Here is a 15,928-nt window from a genome sequence, read left to right on the forward strand (position 1 = left end):
CGTCTGCATCACTATCTTCAAATGCATCTTATGTTCTTCTGTGTTTTGTGAATACACTAAATTGTCATCAATGAAAACAATCACTTATCCAAATAAGGCCTGAAAATACGATTCATCAGGTCCATAAAGAATGCAGGTGCATTCGTCAACCCAAAATGCATCACAGAAAACTCATACAAACCATACTGAGTTCTAAATGCAGTCAAAGGAATACTCTTCTCTTCAACTCCCATCTGATAATAACCAGTCCTTAAATCAAACTTTGAAAATACCTTAGCCCCTTTCAACTGGTCCAACAAATCATTAATCCTAGGAAGCGGACACTTATTTTTTATAGTCACCCGGTTCAAATCCCTGAAGTCAATACACATCCTTAAAGTACCATCCTTCTTCGAAACAAAAATAGCAGGCACACCCCATGGTGAGTTGCTCGATCGTATGAACCTGGTCATACACACCTTAAAAGATTTAAACCCATATACTCAAAAGATATGATTAAGCCAAAAACAAAATCACTAAAACTTAAACTCTTACCCCTTCCTGAGTAATTCCTCGACTTGCACTTTCATTTTGTCCAATAGCTTAGGCGCCAACTGGTAAGCCAACTTTGAAACTGGTGCAGTCCCTGGTAACAAGTCTATACGAAACTCCACCTCCCTCTTGGATGGCAACCCTAGAATCTCCTGAAAAACATCTTCGAAGTCTATCACTACTTCCACATCGCTGATATCCCTCGTAGGTATCTCTATAGAGCACAGGAAACTAGACATCACCGAGTCCTCCTTACTAACACAAGTGTGAATCAACCTCGGCATGCCAGGTGTATTCACTATAACTTCCCTCCTCGCACAATCCAAGGTAACCTGATAACGCGTCAACCAGTCCATACCAAGTATGAAATGGAAACCCTCAAACCCCAAAACAACCAAGTCTACCACAAAGACAAGATCTAAGAAATACAACTTAAAACCTTTGCACTCGTCATATAAGGTAACAGAACCTCCTAGCGGTGTCTCAACACACAAAGGTTTAGATAAAGGTGTAGTTTTAAAACGTTCTTTCTCAACATACTGACGAGATATAAAGGAATGTGAAGCATCCGAATCAAACAAAACTTTGAATATAAACTGAGTTGAACTAAAGGTACCTTCAACATTCCCATGTCCTAGCATAGCTACATAGGCTCTAGCACGAGTGACTGGTGCTGGTGCTGGTGCTCTGTTCTGCTGATTACCCTGCTTGGTAGGGCAATAACGAGATAAATGACCCACCTGCTTACACTCCCAACAAGCCCTTTCAACAGGAACTATGGCTCTAAGTGTTGGTGCTGGTAAAGGTAACGCTGCTGGTTGATACGGAAGAGCGGGAGCTCGACCATGAAACTGGTTACCCTGCCTCGGCCACTGATTCCCTAGAGGTCTATAGCCTCCAGGCTGCCCCGGTGGCCTATAACTACCCTGATGTGCAAATCCTCCCTGGGGTCGGAATACACCCTGCTGGTGAAATCCTCCCTGAAACCCCTGGGATGGTGGTCTCTGAAAAGGACCCCTCTGAGCAATATCATAAGACCTAAATCTATTTGGCTGCCTGCTCTCAAAAGGCCTAGGGCCAACAACTGGTATCTCACCAAGCTTCCTCTCCCCCTCGACTCTCTTAGGGCTGCATTCTGCTCCTCATATCTCAATGCCAAGTCCAACACACGATCAAAGGTGTCCCCGTCAAAAGGAATCAACTTGCTGGACAAGTAACTCTCTAACCCATGTATGAACTTTTGGTTTTTCTTCTTGTCAGTATCCACAAGATAGGGAGCAAACCTTGATAACTCATTAAACTTGGTCACATACCCCATCACAGACTTCCCGTCTTGAGTCAACTCAGAGAACTGTTGAGCCAACTACTCTTTTACTGCCTCAGGAATGAACTTACTCTCAAATCTAATCTTGAAGTCTTCCCAAGTCAAAGTTCTAGTGTCCAGAGTAGAGGTGAGAGCTCACCACCAAAACCTAGCAGCGTCATCAAGTTGGTGAGCAGCCAACTCCTGCTTCTGAACCTCAGTAAGTTGCATACGCTCAAATACATTTTCACAACTTTGAATCCAAGACTCCGCTGCAATCACATTCCCAACACCAGTAAACCACTGCCCACCAACAGTACCAAACTCCTTATTGCGCTTAGCAAAAGGATCTCCCTGAACGGGATGGTTATTCTGCATAGCCTGCAATATCTGTATTGGAGTGTTCACTGGTGCAGGTCCAGTAGTATTGTCATTTCGTGTCCCAACCATGATCTACAGTTTCAAACAAAACTCCCGTTAATATTCACATATTTCCAAAACTCTCAACACTATAACCCATATTCCACATCCGAGGATCACTTAGACTTTCTAAATCTAAGCTAACCTAAGCTCCAATACCAAAATGTCACATCCCGAATTTCTAAACCAATTACAAAGTGAATATTTGAAATATAAATATCTCAAATATCGCTATGTTCAATTGTCTAAAAACCCAGGCTATGACGGGGTGGATACAACACATGCCAAAACTGAAAACCCACATCATAAAGAATCAATTTAACAAGAATAATCTTCCAAAATTTCTCAACCATCACTTTATTAAAAGGCTATCTTCCGTCCCAATAAAACATCAAACAAACTCTAAGAATAAAAGTCTTCAATATCGTATTCTCATGTCATATGAAAATGTAAACTACGTTATTACATCCATCCAATAAGAATCGGACCTAATAAAAGAACTAACAGACTGCTCCAGGCAAGAATCAAAATCACATGCCGTGGTTCCACTGCCTTCCACCTATGTTCCCAAGAACACACCCACGTTGCCAAAACAAAGCAAACATGGGTCAACAAAATGGAATTTGCTGGTATGAGTAGACTAACAACATAAAGTCATTTCCAGACTTTAATTATCCAACCAACACTTTATATGTACCCATATCTTAATCATTCTCAGCTTGGAAGATAGGTAGTTCCGTCATTTAAACCAGCATAGCTTCTTCCCAAGCAAGACTTCCATTCTATTAACTCATTATAATAACTCGTTTTAATAACTAAGTAATTGAATTAAAACTTACCGATATCCACTTCTGTATAAGGGTAGGACCGCGTCCCTGCACAAAATATTATTAAGTCCTACCCTCCTGCAAACGGAAGTTAGGAATTCTAAATAAATATATGTAGATATCATATCAGTATTCAAATGTAAGTCCAAGCACACTCGTACAATCAAATCAATTTCTCTTATTAATTAATTGATTACTTTTCTTATACACCCACCCTTTAGTACCTACTCCACGATTTGCATTTCACATATTTGCCAAATCACACATTCCTATGTGCCTCTTTCCCACCGAATACCACAATATCATAGCCATCTCTAGGCTTTCATACACATATTTCACAGCCTCTTTGGGCATAAAACTCAGGTCATTCATGACACATTCAATGAATACCTTAGGTCATTCCCGCCACATTCAAGGAATACATATCATATCACTAACGTGCCATTCATGGCACATTCAATGAATGCCCTGGGTCATTCTCGCCACATTCAAGGAATACCCAACCTTACATTCCCGTACACTCAAGGAATACAACTAACCCGCAAGGCGAATACCTTAGTTCCTCTCTAGGGCAGTCTAAACAATCTGGTCATTCGTGGCACATTCAATGAATACCCGGGTCATTCATGGCACAGTCAATGAATACCACTTTATAACATTAACGGGTCATTTATGGCACATTCAATAAATGCCCACCTAGCATATGACATCATTAGTCATAAAATCTCATTTCCAACACTTGAGGAGTAGAGAGTTCTAAAAGGGTGCAGTAAATTTGTTTACGCATTATTGAACTTTATTGCATATATTATTTCAGAGAACGGAGGAGTATCTTGTTTCATGTATTATTGTTTACTCGTTATTAATTAGATTGATGTCTAAGTGTCATAGCATCGTACATCATAAAAGACTGAAATATCACATAGTAGTTAATACACATACACACACACACACACACACACACACACACACACATATATATATAAAGGTCTTAGCCTAAAGCCAAGCACGCCAATAGCCCTAGACCTATCCTAATAGACCAAATCATAACCCGAGTTAAAAGTCAAACTTGGTCAACTAGTCAAAGTCAACTCTGGTCAATAGTCAAAGTCAGCCTGCCACGGGTCAACAGCAGTCAACCAGCCAAGGGTCAATCTAACCAAAAACCCAAAGACTAAGGCCCCAAAGGTTTAGTCTTTCCCAGGCTCAATCTAAAATAACTTAAGCCCACAAATGAAATAGAAAAAAAAAACACTCAAGCCCACATAACTAATTTCGGCCCAAGCCCAACAGCAAAAAAAAGAATTTCACTGTCATCTTCTTCCTCACTTCACCACCAGTGCCTCCACCACCACAGCACCCAAGTTCCGACCACCACTCCTCATCTCCTCAACCCCACGGTTTCATTCCTAGTCAAAAACCCTACCTTTCTATACAATAAAATTCCAATTCCCTCGCCCTTCAAAAAATCGCGATATTGACGCCATTAATGGCTGTTCAAAGCTTCACAACGCTCATACAATTCAACACACACCGCAACCACTCAGTTTCAATCCCCAATCAAAACCCAACACTATTGTACCATCTACTTGATTTTCCCCACTCCTCAAAATCACATCCGACAGCCATTAAAGCTCTTTCAAAGCTTCAACAGTATCGCTCGGCACCACTGAGCAGTGTCCACTCAACACAAAACCCTCAACACCTTACCCAACATCCACCATGTTCAATTCAACAACACCCAAAAGATCATCCACAACATTTAACAGCCAACAAAAATAACTACCTATATCCACCATGTTGGATTCATAACAATTTATAGGATTTAAATGAAAATAGGCAGTTGATTGTTCAATTTAAAATGTCGACAAATATGTTCATTCCAAATTCGGCAGTATGTAAACTAAACAGAACGAACAGAAAATAATGAGCAGTGAAATAAGTTTTCGTAAAATTTTTAAATAGCAAACTAGGAACAAAACTATGAGTTCAGTGAAAAGATAAAACTATCTACTCACCCGTGATTAGCTCCAACTATCAGCTAGCTATCAGAAAAATTCTTCCTTTTCCTCTCTCAGTAAAACTCTTTTTTTTTTCTCTGTATAAAACTCTCTGTGTTTTTAAAAACTCCGTGTGAACTCCTTTTTGTTTTCAAACTCCCCTAAAAACAAGGAAGGAAAGTTTATCTCCTAACCCTACTGGGTTTCCTATCCTTACTAATATCTATCCTATTTTTGTTTTATTTATTATATATTATTATTATTATTATTATTATTATTATTATTATACTAGGAAAAAATAAAAGAAATAGACAGGGTGTTATAGCTATTTTGTGAGTGCTTTGTGTGAGATTGATTGATAGATATATATTAGTGTTTGTAACTACTTCTTGATAATAGTGAATTGTGCTGCGCTTGTGGATTAAGGGCCTGTTTGGTAGCATGGTTTGGGTAGCCTGTATAATGTATAAGACCCTTTATAAGGTGTTTAGTTGTTTGGTCCAATCCATTTTCAGAATATGGACCACAACTTATGAATAAGGAGAACAAAAATGGCCCAATAACAAGGATTACATTATCTCTTGGGAAAGGTAAGATAACGATATTCATTCAACTTAATCACGTGAGAAAAAAAATTGATAACTTGCTTAAGAAAGCCTTATTCTTCACCCACTCTATGGCTTATTCTTCTCCACCGTCTCCATTCAGATCTCGACCGACCACAACAAATATTTGTCACTTCCTCCGTTTTAAGTTCAAACTCCCACCATCTTCTCTTTTGTGTATTTGAAAAAACAAAAAACCAAAGCATTACCGACAAATAGAATTTAGGTATTTAAAGAAGAACCATCTTCACAATTTCCCCTTTTTTATATTTTCAATATTCTCTCTATCTTCACAATCTAGTGGAGTGTTTTTGAATTATCATTTTTTTTTAACTTCAAGTAATAGGGAGATTATGTTGAAATTATATTGAATTGAAGTTTGGCTGTCATTTTGAAATTACTAATCCATGTTATCTTTCGGTTGATTTGTGGTTATTTTTTCTGGAAAATTTGATGTTATTTTCATTCAATTTAGAGAATTGATAAAAAAAATAAAAAAAAAATGAAGAACAGTACCAGACAAATATGATGGACCAAACAGTCTCCAGACTGATTACTTTTGGGGTATCCACCACAAATTATACATAGCCTAAATATAGTCAGGTACAACAGAATTTCACGATGCCAAACAAAGCCTAAGGCAATGCCTAACCATGTATATCTATGTGTTCCTCTTTTTTGTTTTTTTCTTATGAGTTTTCTAGATTCTAAATTCGTCATGTTGGTTGGGGTAGATCCCTAATAGAGAGAAAAGTCTGTAAAAAGAGAGGAGTGATTGTAATCTTCCTTCCCATGTTATAAAAGGATTAGCTTTTGTGGAAGATGGTATCATTGGCTGAACCACGGTACATCTTTGTGTTGTGGTATGCCTTATATTTTCTTTGCATTATTATCTGTTGTTAATAGTTGTTTAGAGAATTGGGCATGCTAGGTACGGTTGGTTGTAGTGGATATTTAAAATTTGTCTGGAGTAGTAGTGTGTTCATATTACAAATTATCTGTGTAGTGGGAATCGATTGGAATCGTTATTCCCCAACACTTGTTACTCTGCTTTTGTTGTTGTTGGCATAATCTCAACTTAGTGCAGGACCTGTTGGAATCTTTATGAGTATTTCGAAATACTAGTGTGTGTGTGCAAAGTGGAGGAGATGAACTAAGTGTGTTCTCTCCACTTTAGTGCATTGTGGATAGTCCCACATTGGTTAACCACCACTAGCAAGTGAGGTATATGAGGAATTCCTCTACCATAAGGGCATGCCCTTAGGGTACAAATGCTTTTGTGTTAGGAGGGAGGACTCACCCAAAGCCACACGCGTGCCCTCACCGAACCGAGCCGAGCCATGTCGGATCGGGTTTGGGATTGGGCTTATTGTTTAGTGGGTAGTGGCTAACTAAAAGCCTAAACTTGTTTTGCTTTTGCAGCAAGTTTCGGTGGGTGTTCTATTTCGAGTTGGTTTCTGCTACCTTATCAGTTTGTGAAACCAACTTTGAGCAGTCCTTCTCACTTCTGGAAATCGGTTACCTTCTCTATATAAACACTGCTGTGCGTCCATAGAGAGGATCCAATCTAGAACTAGAGAAACATAACTCGTGATAGCCCTTCATCACACCCAACACGAAATCAGAGAAACATAACCTTTTCCTATTCTTCTTCTCTTCTTCCTGTCAGCCGCCAGAGAGAGTTATATTGCTGTTCTAGAGGGTAGTCTGTTCTAGTGCAAAGTCAGGCTGCTGTTAACCATTGAATCCTGTGAGGAAGATGCCACTGTTGCCTTTCTGCACCATTAGAAGGGGAGAAATCTTTCCTTAAGGACAGCCTAATCCACGCCTTGGTTATTAGCTATTATTCTATCCTTGTCTCTTTATTGTTTTCTTTATTAGCATACAACAATCTTAAGGAAAGATCAAGATGTCTACACCTGTTGACACCATGCCGATCAAAGAAACCAATTCTGGAGTCATGGAAGTTACTTCGACTATGAGAGATGCTGCACCTCTATTGAATGCTCGCAACTTACCCAATGTGTCAAAGATTGAATCCTACAATGGTTCACACTTCAAGCGATGGAGAGAAAGGGTATTCACAGCCCTAGATATACTCAACTATGCAAAGTATCTCACTGATACAACACCCGTGGAGGGTTCTAATGATTTCGAAAGAAATCAAGTTGCTTGGCTCAATGGGAATAAGGTATGTCGTCATGCTATTTTGAGTACCTTGTCCAATAATTTTTTTGATATTTATTGTTCAAATAAGAATGCACATGATATATGGGAGAGTTTGAACAAAAAATACATAATAGAGGATGCCGGTACTCAGAAATATGCTATTGGGACTTTTCTAAAGTTCCAGATGAGAGAGGATAGAGATGTAACGTCTCAAATCTATGATTATAATGTACTGATTAATGATTTGAAAACTGAGGGTATTAATTTACCCGAAACCTTTGTTGCTGGATGTTTGATTGAGAAACTCCCCGAGTCTTGGAAACACTATAAAAATAGTATGAAGCATAAGCGGAAGCAGATGACTCTTGAGGATGTGATCATTCACATTCACATAGAGGAAAAGAACAAAACTCGGGATGATGTGTTGTCTAAGGAATTCCATTCTAAAGCCAATATCATTGAAGGTAATCCCAGCAAATCTAACAAAACCTTTAAAAAACAGAAGTACAACAAAAATAAGAATTTCAAGGTCAAAGACACTTTTTTTTAAAAGGAGTGGTACTGGCAATGGAAATTGTTATGTTTGTGGTAAACCTGGACATAGGACTTTTCAGTGCAGGCACAAGAAAGACACTGATGATCCTTCCAATGCTAATATAGTTGAGGGAGATGATATTATTACTGCTGTGGTGTCACAAGTGTTCATGGCCACTGGGAAGAAGAACTGGGTACTAGATTCTGGTGCCACCCGCCATGTTTGTGGTGATGTTGAAGGCTTCTCAGACTACATACTAGTGAAAGATGAAAATGTATATATGGGTGACTCAAGGTCTGTTCCTGTTGAGGGAACAAGCAAGATTCTTCTGAAGTTAACTTCAGGGAAAACCCTTTCACTTAGTAATGTATTGCATGTTCCTGAGATTCGTCAGAATCTAATTTCTGTGTCCTTACTGGGAAAAGCTGATGTCAAGGTGACTTTTGAGAGTGACAAGTTCGTTCTGACAAAGAATGATGGTTTTGTTGGGAAAGGTTATTGTAATAACAGTGGTCTTTTCATGTTGAATGTACTTGACAACATTATTATTAATAAGAATGAATCTGCTTCTGCTTACTTGCTTGACTCTTTTAATATATGGCATGGTAGACTAGGACATGTGAATGTTCAGTATATGAAAAGAATGAAAGCATGTGGTTTATTGTCTGATATTTCTGATTTTTCTAATGATAAATGTGAGATATGTGCTGAGACTAAAGCCACAAAGAAACCTTGCAGAACTGTTTCTAGAGATAAAACTGGATTGCTAACTCTTATTCATACGGATTTGGGTGAATTCAGAAGTACCATGTCTAGAGGGGGGAAGTTTTATTATATTACATTCATAGATGACTTCTCTAGGTACACCATGGTATATTTACTTAGAAACAAGCATGAGGCAGGTGAGATGTTTCTCAAGTACAAAGCTGAAGTTGAAAACCAGCTTAACTGTAAGATTAAAAGACTTGGTCTGATAGGGGTGGAGAATATGAGTCTAACCCCTTCCAGGACTTTTGTGACAAGAATGGCATTATTCATGAGACTACTCCACCATACTCTCCTGAGTCAAATGGAGTAGCCGAACGGAAAAATAGAACACTAAAAGAGATGATGAATGCTATGCTTGTAAGTTCTGGAGCTTCCCTGAACTTGTGGGGGGAAGCAATCCTATCTGCTTGCCATATACAGAATAGGATACCCAACAAGAAAACAGGGAATAAGACACCATATGAATTATGGAAAGGTCATATACCTAACCTGAAATACTTCAAAATGTGGGGGTGTCTTGCAAAGGTTCTAGTGAACGAACCTAAAAAGAAAAAATTGGGACCTAGAACTGTTAATTGTATGTTCATTGGTTATGCTCATAATAGTGTTGCATATAGATTTTTAGTAGTAAAATCTGATAATAACCTTGTCGATGCTAACACTATTATAGAGAGTAAAAATGTTGATTTCTTTGAGAATTTGTTTCCTTTGAAAATTGGCATTGAGAGGTTGGTTGCTCCTAGTAAACAACAATCAACAGATCCTGAAATTTTTGAACAAGAAATTCGGAAGAGTAAAAGAGACAGAAAATCCACAAATTTTGGTGATGACTTTTACACATTTCTTCTTGATGATGATCTTGTGACGTATAATGAGGCAATCAGTTCTCGAGATGCACCTTTTTGGAAGGATGCTATAAACTCAGAACTAGATTCGATTATAGCTAATCACACCTGGGAGATAGTTGATCTACCTCCTGGGGTGAAACCTATACGTTACAAGTGGATCTTCAAAAAGAAACTGAAGCTAGATGGTTCCATTAAGAAATACAAGGCTAAACTAGTAGTCAAGGGATTCTCCCAGAAAAAAGGCATTGACTATTTTGATACTTATGCTCCTATAACTAGGATTTCTTCTATTAGAGTTCTAATGGCTCTCATTGCTATTCATAATTTATTTATTCATCAAATGGATGTAAAAAATGCATTTTTGAATGGTGATCTTGATGAAGAAATATATATGATGCAGCCTGAGGGTACTATAGTACCAGGGAATGAGCAAAAAGTATGCAAATTGGTTAAGTCTTTATATGGGTTGAAACAAACGCCAAAACAATGGCATGAAAAGTTTGACAGTGTCATGATGTCCAATGGATATCACATAAATGATGCTGATAAGTGTATTTACTTTAAATCTTTTGATGTGAATACATATGTGATTATCTGTCTATATGTGGATGATATGTTAATCATGAGTCCTAGCCTTGATGTTGTGAGAAACACCAAGATGTTCTTATCCTCCCAATTTGAAATGAATGATTTGGGAGAAGCTGATGTGATTCTTGGAATCAAAATTATCAGAAACAGTGATGACTATACGCTTTCACAAGAGCATTATGTTGAGAAGTTTTTGAAGAAGTTTAACTTTTATGATAGTAAGCCTGTGTCGACACCTTATGAGGGAACTAGTGAACTTCAGAAAAATGATCAACATAGTGTCCTTCAGTTTAGATATGCCCAAATTATTGGTAGTCTTATGTACTTGATGAATTGCACAAGACCTGACATTGCTTATGCAGTTAGCAGGTTGAGCAGATACACTCATTGTCCTAGCCAGGAACATTGGAGTGCGTTAGAGAGAATAGCCAAGTACTTGAGAGGAACAATGAATTACGTCATACATTTTAGACAAACTCCACCTGTGATACAGGGTTATTGTGATGCAAACTGGATATCTGATTCTCATGATATCAAGTCCACTAGTGGTTATAATTTCACCCTTGGTGGAGGTGCAGTCGCTTGTAAATCTTCTAAGCAGACCTTGATAGCTCGTTCAACCATGGAGTCCAAGCTTATTACTTTAGATAAAGCAAGTGTTGAGGCTGAGTGGCTTAGAAACCTCTTGGCAGATCTTCCCATTGGTACAAAACCGCCACCAGCTATACCTATGCATTGTGACTGTCAAGCTGCGATAGCAAAGGCAAAGAGCAAATTATATAATGGGAAAAGTAGGCATATCCGTCTGAGACTACAGTCTATAAAGCAGCTGTTGGAATCTGGAGTTGTGGCTCTAGCTTATGTGAGGTCAGAGTTAAATTTGGCCGATCCTCTGACAAAACCGCTTAATAGGAGACAAGTGGTTGAAACGTTGAGGGGGATGGGACTTTTGACTTAAATAGAGGGCGACACTGACGGCAACCCCACCTATGTGATTGGAGATCCCATGAAGTAGGTTCAAAGAGAAAAACAAGTCACCTCGTCGCTCTGGTATGCTATTGTCTTTCTTTGAGACGTCCCACCCTATGACTAGATAGCATTTTTTGTATACTTTGTATAACTTGAATTGCAATGAGAAAAGGATGAGTTATTTTACTCTTATTGGAATCCATAGTCCATTTTTTTTATGAGATAGTGCATTTTAACTACAATGTACACTTGATGGATATCCACCTACGTGAATGTAGAACTGGGTTGGTTCTTATGAGTATTCAAGCAAGTACTCTAGAGCATTCATGGAACACAGGCATCGCAGGGGCCAAAAAGCGCAACACCGCAGAACAGGCATATAATGAAAGAGCAATGTGGGTGCATGTGATCTATTTTACTATAAGGGAATGTTGGTTCAAAGATTTTTTAATCCACCACTTTCACGTATTATAAGACATGTTATCCTATGACTGGTTTAAGCCCATAAAGCACCAGTATCTTATGCATTGTTTTTTTTATTCTCTTTGGCATTTCGTTAACCCATTTCTTTTGTAATATCCTATTCCAAAATAGTGGGGGACTATTAGTATTTTAAAATAGTGGGGGATTGTTGGAATCTCTATGAGTATTTCGAAATACTAGTGTGTGTGTGCAAAGTGGAGGAGATGAACTAAGTGTGTTCTCTCCACTTTAGTGCATTGTGGATAGTCCCACATTGGTTAACCACCACTAGCAAGTGAGGTATATGAGGAATTCCTCTACCATAAGGGCGTGCCCTTAGGGTACAAATGCTTTTGTGTTAGGAGGGAGGACTCACCCAAAGCCACACACACGTGCCCACACTGCACCGAGTCATGTCGGGTCCGCTTGGGCTTACTGTCTAGTGGGTAGTGGCTAACTAAAAGCCTAAACTTGTTTTGCTTTTGTAGCAAGTTTCGGTGGGTGTTATATTTCGAGTTGGTTTCTGCTACCTTATCAGTTTGTGAAACCAACTTTGAGCAGTCCTTCTCACTTCTGGAAACCGGCTACCTTCTCTATATAAACACTGCTGTGCGTCCATAGAGAGGATCCAATCCAGAACTAGAGAAACAGAACTCGTGACAGCCCTTCATCACACCCCACACGAAATTAGAGAAATAGAACCTTTTCCTATTCTTCTTCTCTTCTTCTTGTCAGCCGCCAGAGAGAGTTATATTGCTGTTCTAGAGGGTAGTATGTTCTAGTGCAAAGTCAGGCTGCTGTTAACCATTGAATCATGTGAGAAAGACGCCACTGTTGCCTTTTTGCACCATTGGAAAGGGAGAAATCTTTCCTTAAGGACAGCCTAATCCGCGCCTTGGTTATTACCTATTATTCTGCCCTTGTCTCTTTATTGTTTTTTTTTATCAGCATACAACAGGACCTTCTTTGTCGAGATTTCGATCTAGTATCAAATCAAGTTCATTTAACTTAGTAATCTTTTCTATATGAACTATTAAGCTTTTAAGGCTTGGCTCTGGTGATTCTTTATAGTTTTAAGACTCTTGTAAGGTCCTCCAGTTTATGTTTTGAAACTATGGTTATGTTTTAAAACCAAGTGCCTAACTCCTCAAATTATTATATATTTCTAACGTAGCTAGCTTAAATTCTGCGATGCAATCTTCTCTACCCTGCCAAGCAGCACCAATATGTGACAAGCTTAAAACACAAAATACCAAGCTCGTATATTTCAGCATTTATCGATCGAGAAGGGAAATTAAGAAAAAGAAAAAATAAAATAAAAAAATAGTATTTGCATGATTGGATTTTGTGTATGTAAAACAAGGAATCTGGCTTTAAACAAATTGAAAGAGACTAAATGATTCTTGACCGAACTAACGTTAGCATTCCCTACTGGCCCTAAACCAACATCCTCAAAGATCCAACTCCTCTGGTATCTCTACAGGGTATAGATGAATTCTGTCTGACCATGCATTTCTAGAGTTAGGATCAAGGTTAGATATACATCTCCAAACTGCACTATTGCACTTGAATCCACTCCCAAATGCTATTTGCCACACCCTATCCCCCATTTTAATTCTCCCCTTGGCTTCTAAATAGCATAATTGGTACCAAATTTATGAAGACGATGTATTCCCAAATCTGTACAATGCCATCCTTGATGCTTCTCCATCTTCATTACTCAAGCTAAGACTATCCTCTACTGCATCAATCACTGCTCGTCCCCCTGTGTGGATCCAAAAATGATCAAATGCCTTTTTGAAATTCGGGACACAAACGTCCTTGGTGTTCGGTGAGGCCCAAATTTCCCTACAGATTATAGACCATCCATACTTGAGTTGCTCAGTGTAAGGCAAAACAAGTGGAGCCAATGTAGTGATATTAGTCTTTAATGCCTTGCGTGCCACTTGTAACAATGTCAATGATAATGATATTCCGACCTTTCCCTCTTCGTCGTGTTCTTGGACAACACTATTGTATGATTGATCATCAAATGCCTTGTTGGTGCAGACAAGTTGTTGGAGTGCATACTTAGCTTTATTCTTGTCCTGCCTCCTGTTGGACAAGAGAACTGCAGCTCCACCCACACGGAAAAGCCGTATAACAATTAGGGGTTATGGCTTCTATGCTTAGGACTAGAGCTAATGAGTGTCTATGGACTTTAAGCAAATCTTTTGCCAAACTTAATGACAAGAGTCCTGCACTACATCCCATTCCGGAGAGACTAAAGCTCGTGATATTGATTCGAAATCCAAATTTACTGATAACCATTGCAGTGATCGACGGTGTAGGAAAAAAAGCGTTACAATTTGATATGAGCATGTCAATTGATTTTGGATTTATATTGTGTTTAACAAGGAGATCTTCTACCATGGCCAATAGAATGGTCTTAATTTCTTCTACAGAGTGTTTCATGGAGCCATCGGGTGGGAGTTGGAAAAGTGAGACCGGTATGTGCGCTTCGCTACCTATGCCTAACCTTGAACCGATCTTTGCTAGGAAGTGAAGACTATCTTTGTTGAATTTGTCATCTAATACAAAATGTTCGATATAGGTGGAGGTTGGGGCACGCAACGAATCGGGTGGCTTATAACAACAAAAATCAATTAGATAAACGTGATTGGATTTGGATGAAGTATAGAGGATTACTATGATTATACTTGTAGCTAATAAGAAATGAGGACTGTAGGAGCATAGGAGTTGTTTGAGGATGTCATTATTCATATAGTTTTTTTTTATAATCAAAAGTAGAGAAATATCCATTTGTGAGTTTTTGGATTTAAAGGTTCATAGTGTATCTCTGGGTATGAAACTTTACGTATATGATTGTGAGAGTATTTGAAACTTATTGTATATGATTATATATAGTATAAATTGTTGTTTTCCTTAGAGGTACATACAAGGATGTTGATATTTATTACTTAAGAACTACGTAAGGCTTGATTCTAATCTGAAAGGATTGGATACATAGGCAGCCTTATGTACAGGTACAGTCACTATATTATATATTATATATTAGTTATTGTGATAACTATATGTGTACAATATTAGTATTTAATTGTGTACATGATTGTGGTTGTTTAAAATGTATTCACGAGACATTTAACTAATGCATTATTCCTGATTGAACCTTTTGATATCTATGGTTTATATAATTGATAATGAGATGAGTTGATTAGTTATTGTGTTTGGAATCTTTATTAATGATTCTATTGTTTGAGACGATGTTTGTTTTGTAATGAAAATATTATAATAAATGAGAACTCTTGAGTGTTAAAATCCGGTGTAAAAGTGTCTGGTGAAAATTTAATGTGTTGCCCACATCTTTAGATCTCTCCACGCCTATGTGATGAAAAGAAATTAAATGAAATGTTTATGACTAATGATGTCATGTGAAAAGCCGCCTTAGAGAGGAACTAAGGCATTCGTCTTGCGGGTTGGCTGTATTTCTTGAATGTATGGGAATGTAGGTCTGTATTCCTTGAATGTGGCGGGAATGACCTAAGGTATTCATTGAATGTGCTATGAATGACCTGTTAGTGTTATGATGGGTATTGTTTGAATGTGGCAGGAATGACCCAATGTATTCATTGAATGTGCCATGAATGACCTGTTAGTGTTATGATGGGTATTCCTTGAATGTGGCGGGAATGACCCAAGATATTCATTGAATGTGCCATGAATGACCTGATATTTTGCTATGCCCAAAGGAGGCTTTGCGATTATGTGTATGAAAAGCCCAGAGATGGTTGTGACTCACAAGTTACAAGTTTACAAGATAAAAATATGTTTTCTAGAGGTGATATCCCCACTTGGGACATATGTCTTGTAGTGGTACTCGGTGTGAGTGAGGCACACGGATAT

General features: G+C 38.3%; 1 pseudogene; it reads right to left on the reverse strand.

Annotated features, from left to right (window-relative positions):
• Positions 1 to 13,476: 13,476 nt before the first annotated feature.
• LOC147516398 (3-ketoacyl-CoA synthase 7 pseudogene) lies at positions 13,477 to 14,788 on the reverse strand (annotated as a pseudogene).
• Between the last annotated feature and the right edge of the window lie 1,140 nt (positions 14,789 to 15,928).

Source organism: Coptis chinensis, chromosome 2 (genome assembly GCF_015680905.1).
Source record: "Coptis chinensis isolate HL-2020 chromosome 2, ASM1568090v1, whole genome shotgun sequence".
NCBI classification, from domain to species: Eukaryota; Viridiplantae; Streptophyta; class Magnoliopsida; order Ranunculales; family Ranunculaceae; genus Coptis; species Coptis chinensis.